This window comes from Chinchilla lanigera, unplaced genomic scaffold (assembly GCF_000276665.1).
Source record: "Chinchilla lanigera isolate Chin_1 unplaced genomic scaffold, ChiLan1.0 scaffold00037, whole genome shotgun sequence".
Classification (NCBI taxonomy): domain Eukaryota; kingdom Metazoa; phylum Chordata; class Mammalia; order Rodentia; family Chinchillidae; genus Chinchilla; species Chinchilla lanigera.
This window is the reverse complement of record NW_004955438.1, coordinates 11,157,310-11,167,542: the sequence shown is the minus strand read 5'-3', so window position 1 is coordinate 11,167,542 and position 10,233 is coordinate 11,157,310. Positions and strand designations below refer to the sequence as shown.

General features: G+C 44.9%; 1 protein-coding gene across 2 annotated transcripts in view; it reads left to right on the top strand.

Annotated features, from left to right (window-relative positions):
- Positions 1-4,950: 4,950 nt before the first annotated feature.
- Positions 4,951-10,233, top strand: part of Ptpn21 (protein tyrosine phosphatase, non-receptor type 21) — a 74,687-nt gene continuing 69,404 nt past the window's right edge. The window contains exons 1-2 of one of the 2 annotated variants that reach the window (XM_013517164.1): positions 4,951-5,303; positions 7,405-7,453. The gene's annotated coding sequence lies outside the window, so the exon portion shown is untranslated. The remainder of the gene's footprint in view (positions 5,304-7,404; positions 7,454-10,233) is intronic. The other variant, XM_013517165.1, reaches the window with a different exon arrangement.

Here is a 10,233-nt window from a genome sequence, read left to right as displayed (position 1 = left end):
CTCAGGACCTTGTGCTTGCCAAGCAGGCACTTGTGTCACCAAGCTATATCCCCAGCCCTAGACCATTAATTTGGAAGATCATCTCACTCCCTGCCCTTTGGACATTTTGTTCACTTTTGAGTAGGGCCAAAGTCAAGATACTCATCCAACAGCGAACCATGGGGACTGGAGACCTCATGTGGAACTAGCAATCCACTGGGCTCTGACCAGTGTCCAATGGGTTCTAGCTGTAGTAGACACCAGGGCTGAGTACACTGTTGCTTGAGAAGCTGGAGAAGCTCCAGGGCCCCACTTTGTATATAGATGGCTACGGTGGTTGTAGCACCACCGTAGTAGCAACTTTGTATACTTAGAAGTAGGTCATTTGCCCTGTAGCGAGTAAAGTATATATATTTCCAATACCAGAGTACATCTTAGAAGTTGATCTGCTCCATGAACTATGACTCCAGAATACTACAGGGGCATTCTCCCTGTAAGTACACACCATGACGACAGTGACTGGAGGCCATGGAAGCCTTCCCCCTTCGACATTTCAGTGCCCCAAAAGGTGACTGCTGTGAAGGAATTCTGCGTGCCAGGCAGACATGATGAAATCAGTGGATAACCCAGGAACTGGAAAAGGTAGTAGTTATCTGGCTGGCGCATTGTCCCTATAATTCGCCTGTGTGGCCAGTGAAAAATTCCTGACGGCTCCTGGATGGATTGCCTTTGTCAGGGGGCTGGGGTACTTACCTCTTTGTAGCAGATTTGGACAAGGCTTTCTTTTCTGTGGATGTAGCCCCTGACATAGCTTTTACATGGAACACACTGCAGTGCACTTTCACAGTGCTCCCACCGGGATATCTGCACAGCCCCATCTCGTGTCAAGGTTTGGCAGTGTAGGACTTAGCTCAGTAACATAGGGACCATCGTCTGTGCAAATGTACCACTCTATTGGTGGTATTCTGCTTCGGTGACTCTCTTACAGACCTTGAGGTAGCTGCACAAGTGCTTCTAGCACGTCTCAAAGGATGGGGTTGGGCAGTCAACAAGGTCAGGCTGCAGGGCCTGGATTGTCTGTCAAATTTTGAAGAGTTACCTAGTTGAGTAAGACTAGTTATTCCCAATGCAGTCACAGATAAGATCCAGGTCTATCCTCTCTCCAACGTGGTGTGGCGGATTAACTAATGGTCATCTTGTAACACCCAGCTGAACTGAATCAGCACGGTGCTAGCTATGGAAGTCCCACCTGAGGATTATTGCCAATAGCATGAAACAGAACTGGAGGAGAAGGTTGTTGTGCCGGCTTTCCTGTTATGAACTCGGCTGTTCTCATCATTGGAGGAGCTCGGGACCTTGCTGTCACTGAGGAGGCTGCGGTTCTCTTGCGGGGCTCTGGTCCTTACTTTGAGCTCCAGTGAAGACCCCTCAGCCTGCTGGCACAGATGGCTCACACTGCTAGTGCAGTTTCCAGCTTCTTCCACTGACCTTGGGCCTTCCCAGTGCAAATCCTTGATACAGACTTGCATGAGACATTGTCGTGGGCTCTAGGCCTCTAGCTGGGGACATGGAGGACATTGCCATGGGCTCTAGTTCTTCAGCTGGATTCATGCAGACCATTGCTGGAATCCAGGCCCTCAGCTGTATTCTTTGGGCCTCTAGTGCATGGAAAGATTTCCTGCACTCTTTTCTATTTGACTCTTCAGGTGAATATTACAAAATAATCCTATTAATTATGTGTTGTATATTAAATCCATTCCCTTGTAAACTCTGCCTACAACACCTGGTAAAGCAGTTGCAGACCTTCTTAGGGTTTCTGGTCCATTAGAGAGCTTTTGTGCCACAACTGGCCCAGGTGCTAGGCTCCCTGTATAGGCTAACAGAGAAAGGCAGCCCTGGGACTGGTCTCCAAAAGCATAAATGGCCTTTAAGTCTGCAAAAAGGACCATAAAAATGGCTCAAGCCTTGGATGTCTGACTCAGCCCAGGTCGTGTGAGCTGGATGGCCATATCTCCCAGCACAAATGCTGAAAACTTTCTCTCCTGTGCCCAGTAATTGTGAGGCTTTCAGAGCAGGGCACTGCATATTACCCGCTTGCTGTTTTCCCCCAGGGCACTACCATAGTTACTCAAACTGAAGTCACTGCTCTTGCCTTGCTTGTCGCCCATTTGTTCTTTTAATTATATCCCACAGGCCTTAGGATTGCGCAGTGATGCAGTGTGCCAGTTACGCGAAGTTGCTCTGCAGAACAGGAGGGCATTGGATATTCCCACAGCCTTGGAAGGGGACGTTTGTGCCCTGACAGTTTCTGAAAGTTGTGTGTGTACATCTGCCAATGTCAGTCAGGTATTATGTGCATTGGCCTGGGGAGCTGTAACTACACAAGCATTGTCAGCGGTCCCTGCAAGAATGGTGGTTGTCCTTAACTTTATAATGGCCTTATGCCTTAGCCATCCTGGTGGTTGGTCTTGCTCATTAGTGTCTTGACGCTGTAGCCTATATTGCTGTGAATTCCACACTTTTCCCCAAAGGAACCATGCAGAAATGTCACTGGTAGATTGGGAGGTGAAAACCCAAGCCTTCAGGATACCTGAGATGGCCCTGCGCAGGCTTTTCACCTTGGTCTTCCACTTACTGGTGAGTCAGCATAGGTTATGTGGCCTGTAGATGCACATTAGGGAACACGTGAACAAGTAGTTTGTGTGATGTAGCTTTTTGGCAACTCACCGGCTTTGTGTGAGATTATATATAAGGCAGGGGGATTCCTCAGCGTTGCTCCGCATGCTTCTGAGAGAGCAAAGGCACGTCAGGCATTTCTACAGCTCAGCGTCTTTTCTTCAGGCTGCCTGAATCTGTAGTAAACCTTCCCAGCCTGGACCAATAACAGAACAAACAGGAGCTCATTTTCTTAAGATATGTGAAGAAGAGCACCATCTTTCTGCTGGCTGTCATCGGGAGGCTGCCCTGAGGCCTTGGAGATGGCCCACAATTCCACGTCCAGGACTTCTTCAACATGGCTGTTCATGTAATCAAGAAGTTTCCCTCTGAGCTCAGCAAAGGCCTCGATTCTTTTTTAAGGCTTTTATCTAATTAAGTTAGGCTCACCCAGGGCCTGACTCCAAAATCAACAAATTAGGGTCTCATTTACGTATGTGGAACCCCCTCATCTTTACCGTATTCATTAGCTAGAAACAATCCACACTGAAAGGGAAGAGGTTGTTCAGAGTGTAAACAGCAGGAATAAGAATTACAGGGCCATCCAGGCGCGGCGGGGGCTGTGCATACCTCTAATCCCAACACGGCAGAGGCTGAAGCAGGAAGATCAAAGTAAATTTGAGGCCACCCTGAGCTACATAGAGGGTTTACCGCCAACCTGAACTGCACAGTGAGACCCTGTCTCATGAAAACAGAAATCAGCAACAAAAAGAACTATGGGGCCAGGCAGGAGTGCAGGTGCACATCTGTACTCCCCATTCTCTGCGAGGCTGAGACAAGTTTGAGCCCAGCCTAGGCAATTTAGTGAGACAGTTTCAAAAATAAAAAATAAACAAGGGACCGGGGATAGAGCTCAATGCAAAGGCCTTGTTTTCATTCTCCAGTCCCCCATGCACACACACACACGCACACACACACACACACACAGAGAAAGAATTCTGTTTCCACCTACGCTCTGTCTGCCACTGGCTCTTTCACAGCTTCATATAACCCTTCCTTTGGAATTGTTCTCATGTCTATATGCGAACTACCCACTTCGCCATGTTAATGTCCTTCTTTTTTTTTCATCTTTTTGAGACAGGGTGTCACTATGTAGTTCAGGCTGGCCTTGAGCTCACTTTGTAGCTGGTCTCGAACTCAGAGCAATCCTCCTGCCTCAGCCTCCTGAGTGCTGGGATTACAAGCGTGCGCCACTATGCCCAGCTTGTCATGTTAATTTCAACTTGTGTGTGTATCTGGTGTTACAAATTCTCTGTAGGTCTTACATATTTTCTGAAATATCTTCCAGTACTCAGAAGGTTGAGGGAGGCTAGAATTTTGAGTAGGAAGCCAGTCAGGGCAATTTTGCCAGACCTTATTTCAAAGAGAAAGTTAAAATGGGCCAGGGATGCTGGCATGGTGGTGCACATCTGCAGTGACAGTACTGTAGGAAGCTGAGGCAGAAAGATTTCAAGTACAAGCCCAGCTCCAGCAACTTAGTAAATTAGTGAGACTTTGTCTAAAAAATCAAGACTTAGCAAAAAATAAAATAAAAACTAAGCCAGGCACATGCCTGTAATCCCAGCACTTGGGAGGCTGAGGCAGCAGGAGTGTCACAAGTTTAAGGCCAGCCTGGACTACACAGTACGTTCAAGATCATCCTGGACTACACAGGCAGACCCTGTCTCAAAAAACTAAAATACATACATACATATATAGATAAAAACAAATTAAAACGGGCTGGGGAGGGAGCTTAGTTGGTAGAGTGCTTGCCTAACAAATGTGCAAATGTGAGGTCACAGGTTCAATCCCCAGTACCACCCATCCCCCAAATTTCAAGACTACTGAACACATAGTAAACCCTTTTTAAATTTGTTTTTGGAGGGATTATTTTATTTTATTTTTTGGTCTTTTTGAGACAGGGTCTCACTATGCAGTTCAAGCTAGTCTTGAACTCACTTTGTAGCCCAGGCTGGCCTCAAACTCACAACAATCCTCCTGCCTCAGCCTCCTGAGTGCTGGGATTACAGGCGTGTGCCAGCACACCCAGTTTTTAAATTTGTTTTTGATACAGAGTCTTGCTATGTATCCCGGGCTGGCCTTCAACCTTTTGTCCTCATGGCTCAGCCTGTTGAGTGCCTGGACAGCGGACACGCCCCGTCATGCCCAGCTGTAATCACTTGCTAAATATTTGTCAGGTAGAAGAAGTGAAGCCCTAATGTACACAAGCACTCCTCGTGGATACATGCAGTGATCACACACTCATCCAACATTGATGAGCAGCAGAGCGCAGCAACTGAGAACAGGGACCCCGGAGCCAGACTGTCTGGGTTTGGATGGTGGCTCGGCCACTCCCTCTGAGGCCTTAGGCAAGTTCTCATTTTCTCTGCGCTTTAATTTTCTCAGCTGTGGTATAGATATGATACTGGTTTCTCCTGCAAACGTTTTATCTGAGGACGAAGTAAGTTGATATTTGTGAAGCATTTTGAATGGTGCCTGGCTCATAGCTGTGCTACGTTTGATTAAAAATTAAATGCCTACACCGAGCCAGATACTATGCTTCAAGCCAGAGCACAAAGATGAATAAGACTGAGTCTCTGCTTTTATGACATTCACAATCCTAAAGACAGGTGAGTAATTTCTATTCTGTTACCTATCATTTTGCAACTAAGAACTATAAATACATTTGCCCATTAATGGTGCCATTATAAAATTGGTGGTCAATATTTAGAGTTGTTTTGTTTTGTTTTGGTGTTGGGTACGGAATCCAGGATCTGTTAAACCATGGAGCATGTTAAGCTCTCCCAGAGATCTACATCACCAGACTAATATTTAGATAATACTGAAAAGACACTTTATTAAAAAAGTAGAAAATATTTTCTTGGGAATGTATTCAAAATAGGAAAATTTATTTAAATACATTCAAGAAAGGGTCAAGACTGCAGTGTAATCCAGTGTAGAGCTTTTGGCTCCCATGTGTGAGGAGCTCGGTTTGATCTGCAGCACTGAAAAGATGAAAAAAAAAAGTTTAACTTTTAGGGCAATAAGTTTACAATTGTGGAAGAGACTTGCAGGCCATGTTAGAATCAAACAAAACAGTCAGATGCCAGAACATTCAGGATGTGGATCACAGAGGGTGCGGCTGCAGGAAGCTGATTGCTCTTCTGGAGTTTGAGGCTGTTCTAGGTGATCTCCTGGAAACTGCAGCTTCACAAACCACATCATACCTCCAAGAAAGGGTCCAGGAGACCCCATGAGAGAATCTGTTGAAAGGAGTATATTTTTTTCTTTTTTGGTGGTGCCAGAGATTCAACCCAGGGACACTCTACCACTGAAGTATATCCCCAACCAACAGTGTGGGGATTACAGGCATGTACCACCAGCCTGGCTGGGAGTACATGTATTTATTAAGTTTGATGAAAACAGGGGCCGGGAATTTAGCTCAGCGGCACAGCGCCCGCCTGGCAAGCGTGAGGTCGTGAGTTCGATTCCCTGTACCGGAGAAAAAACAAACAAACAACAACTAAAAAAACTATATTGGACCATGGCAAGTGGCATGATTTCCTCTATAGGACAGTATGAGAATTGAATTAGATTTCAAAAAACCACAGTGCCAGCTAAAAGGGCTCTGGGCTATCTTCCAAAGAGAGAAAATGACAAAAAAAAATATTGCCTTTGAAGTTGAGGGAAGGTTAAGTACTAACATCACCCGCAGAGCTCCAAGTCCTTCCCTGGGGTTCTCTTTTCAAAGCAGTCTTTTACCATGGTAAATCTGAGCCAGCTAAGGATGAATCCTTACTAGTTCCTTATATGCTCTCAAGGCATACTGTTTTATTGTTTCAATGTAAAGTACTTGGGTTATTTTTTATACTAGTCTTTTAGCAGCCAAGTTTTTCTCTGCTCCAACTTCAAAAGTCTCAACTTTACAGAAGCTTCCTTTCTGGTGAAATGCAAAACTTTTAAAATTACTCCTCTATGCCATTTTCTTGTGATTTTCAATGTGGAGCTGACTAGAAGACCCTAACAGTATCCATGCTACAGCCTAAATATTGGTCTGCCTTGAAATTTCCTCTGCCAGATTAATTGTTCCACCACCCTAATCTCAGTTTCTTGTAAAGTCTCAGAACATGAGCAAATTGTAGACAAATTTTCTGCCAGAGCATAACACATGGTCTTCAGTCCAACTGCCAATGGGGTACTTGTTTCCAACTGAACTCTGACCAGAATCTCCCATCAAGCTCAATTTACAGCATTTTAGGGCTGCTTTTCCAGCAGGCATCTCTAAACTTTTCCAAACTCTTCCCAAGAAGTGGTTCCAAAGGCTTCTGAGCCACCTGGTCAGGTAGCATCCTGGCAACAACCTCACTCTTAGTAGCAAATTCTTAGTCACTTTTCTCATCTTTGGGACAAAATACCCAACACCTGCAACTAAAAGGATAAGTTTTACTCTAGTTCACATTTCAGACCACAGTTGGCTGGCTCCAAGGCAGGACAGCAGCGCAGAGAGGGTCATGGCAGGAGATAGCTGCTCATAGCATGGCAGACAGGAAACAGAAAATCAAGGAAGGAGCCGGGAAGGGACATATAACCTTCTGGGTCATGCACACAGTGACAGACCCCCACCTCCTAACAAGTCAGCAATCACCTTTCAAAGTTTGGGCCCTTGGATTTGGTGGATATCTAGACATAAATCATAACAGGGAGGCATCTTATTCATCTTTCTCTTTGCAGCACTTGCCTTCCAATGCATGTGGGTTGAATGGGCAGGCGTTTTCCAACTGTGAGTACCATATACCATGTCTACCCTTAGGTCAAAATCCCTAAGTGTTGGGAACTACAGTTACACCAATAACTTCCGCTACTGAGACTGACATGTTTTTCCATTTTCCTCTCCATCTGAACAAAAAGAGTGATAACATCATCATTTCCTTGAGGTCCAGGGAAATCTATACACAAAATTCTCTTTTTTGCAACTGAAAAGGTGATATACCTGATGCACTGTTGAGTGTGGTAGGAAGAGCTCAAAACGAGGATTCCAAGATTGAAGATTATACTTTCCTAGTTCTAGCCCTACATTGCTGTCTTTGTGGTACTGGTGCTGGGGAACCATCCTTGGATTCTTGCACAGGGTGGTGATTTACACAGTGGCTTATACTGATATTCACCAAGATACTAAGTGGGTTTTTTTTTTAACTCCTAAGAAAATACTAGTTAATAATACACCACCAAAACTACAATATCTTTCCCTTTTATCTTGTCATTTTATGGGTAGATTTTTTTTTTCAATTTTGTTGTATACTGTAAAATTACCTTCCAGTGTAAAGATATGTATAAAATGCTGCTTTCTGGGTTACAAAAGAGGTAAAGATATAGTACATAAATGCAGTCACCTACATTTCTATAGATAATCCTATAAAGATACATAGGAATAAGTTGAGGCTAGTTATTCCCAGAAGAACTAGGTGTCTAGCAGGGAGGGTAGGAAAGAGAATTTTCACTCATTCCCTTTTGTACCTTTTGGGGTTGAACCATATAAATTACCTCACTCCCATACATAGAAAACATAAGCCAATAAAAATTTCATGCCTAACCTTTTGAAGGGGTTGTTTTCGTGCCTTGCCATGGGAGTGCTACTGCCAAATTAACATGACTGAGGAAAAACAGGGCTTAAGTACTTGGTCAGTAAATGGCATCTGTGGACTGTGAGGGAGGAAGTTCAACTCAGTTGTCTAGCATCACTTGGGTTTTATGATCATTTTCTATTTTTAAAATTCTTTTATTTTCTTCCCAATTCAATTAACAAGTTTTTATTTAGTGCCTACTCTCTGCCCAGTACCGTCCTAGGAATTCTAGGAGATATAAAAGAAGCCTCCATGAAACAATTTTTAAAATCCCTGCCCAGTGTGGAGATCACTGTGGAATGGGGTGGCTAGGAAGTTGTCTTGGGAGCAAAGTCTTGAGCGAGAAGGGGAAGGTTCAGACCAGCGGGAGGGGCGTTGGAGGCGCTGCTGCCTAAGGAAAAAGGCTTGATGCGGGTAGAGAGACCCAGGATAGAAGAGACAGGCCAGTTTAGAAAGCCCGTCAGGGTAGGGCTGTCAAGCTTAACCTTGGGAGTCTGCTAGGGGAGAGTGATAAACTCAAGAAAGAGGTGAGCCAGCAGTAGAATGGGAAAGTGAGAACTGAGGAACCAGATGCAAAGCCACCAACCTGGCTGCAATAATCAGGATGCAGAATGGTGAGGGTTTGGGTTAGAACGCACGTGGGGAACAGAAGAAAGAGTTCCTGAGACACTGCAAAGGAGGACACATCAAATCAGGTTGAAAACTAAAAACGACCAGTCCAACATAATCCCAGTATTTCTAGCCTAGGAGCCCAGAAATATGACTCATTTTCAGGGCTTTTTTTTCTTTCCTTACATACAAATTGAGCCCCTTGTGGAGTCCAGTGGAAGTATCAATTATAAAAAGAATTGACCAATCCCCTCCCCGCCTAAAAATACAGGTAGTTTTGCAGCTGGCTACACGATCCAAGCTGAATCTTGCTGGGCCTTTCCTTCAATAGTACTCAGGCACCCAGGACAGGGGCCCCAACCAGGCCTGGCTCTGTGTATAGTATGTTTATTATACACACCAGAGGTCCCTCCTGCACAAGGGCCGTCTCACGCCCAATAAGCACTCAGTAAGTGTTTGATAATTGTTGTGGAGAGTGAGATTTAAATGTAACATTGCAAAACTTTCCGGAATTCACAGTATTGAAAAAGAAATCATGGAAATTAAAGTCTACATAAATTCTCTGCTTCAATTGCTCAAACCACCTGCCAAGCAAAGATCAAACACTACTGTAATGGTGGTAGGGTCACGCGGTTTTCTTCCTCACCTTATGTGTTGCAATAATGTAGTTCAGTTTAAAAAAAAAAAACCCAAGAAAAACAGAATAATGTGAAGCACTACTGGTAGGGCCTCGAATTAAATGAAACCGTTCGCGTATTTTACGCTAGCTGAGTGGATAGTTATTATTCCCCATTTTACAGGACACAGGTACAAAGAGACTAAGAAATTTGCACGAAGTCACCCAACCCAGGTAGTGAGCTCTGCAGCAGTTGAATCCAAACAGCCGGTCACCATCCGTACAGCTCCAGCCTGTATTGCATTCGCATACAGTTCTCTTTGGGGGACCAGATTATTTGAAGCTTTCCAACTGTTCTGTAGGAAGGGTCTTTTCCCATCCAGCCCTGACCAGGGTCCAGGTTTACGGAATACTGTACATCCTTTGGAGCAAGCACTACACGAAGACGTGCAACACCTGAATCGTGATTAAGAAACTTACAAGAACAAACTCCACCAACAGCATTTTACAGGGCACCACCTCATCATAACGCAGGAATACAACCCTTCCCCTGGCAAGGAGCTAATATCCCCCTCCCCTCATTTTTATTAAAAGCCCTGCTTTATTTGGAAACTCTTAAAATAAGCGGTCACACGATTAAAAAAAGCCGCGGCGCGCCCCCTCCCCGGCGGCAGGGCGCAGCTGTCCGCGCCTCCCCCGCGCCCCGCCGCCCGC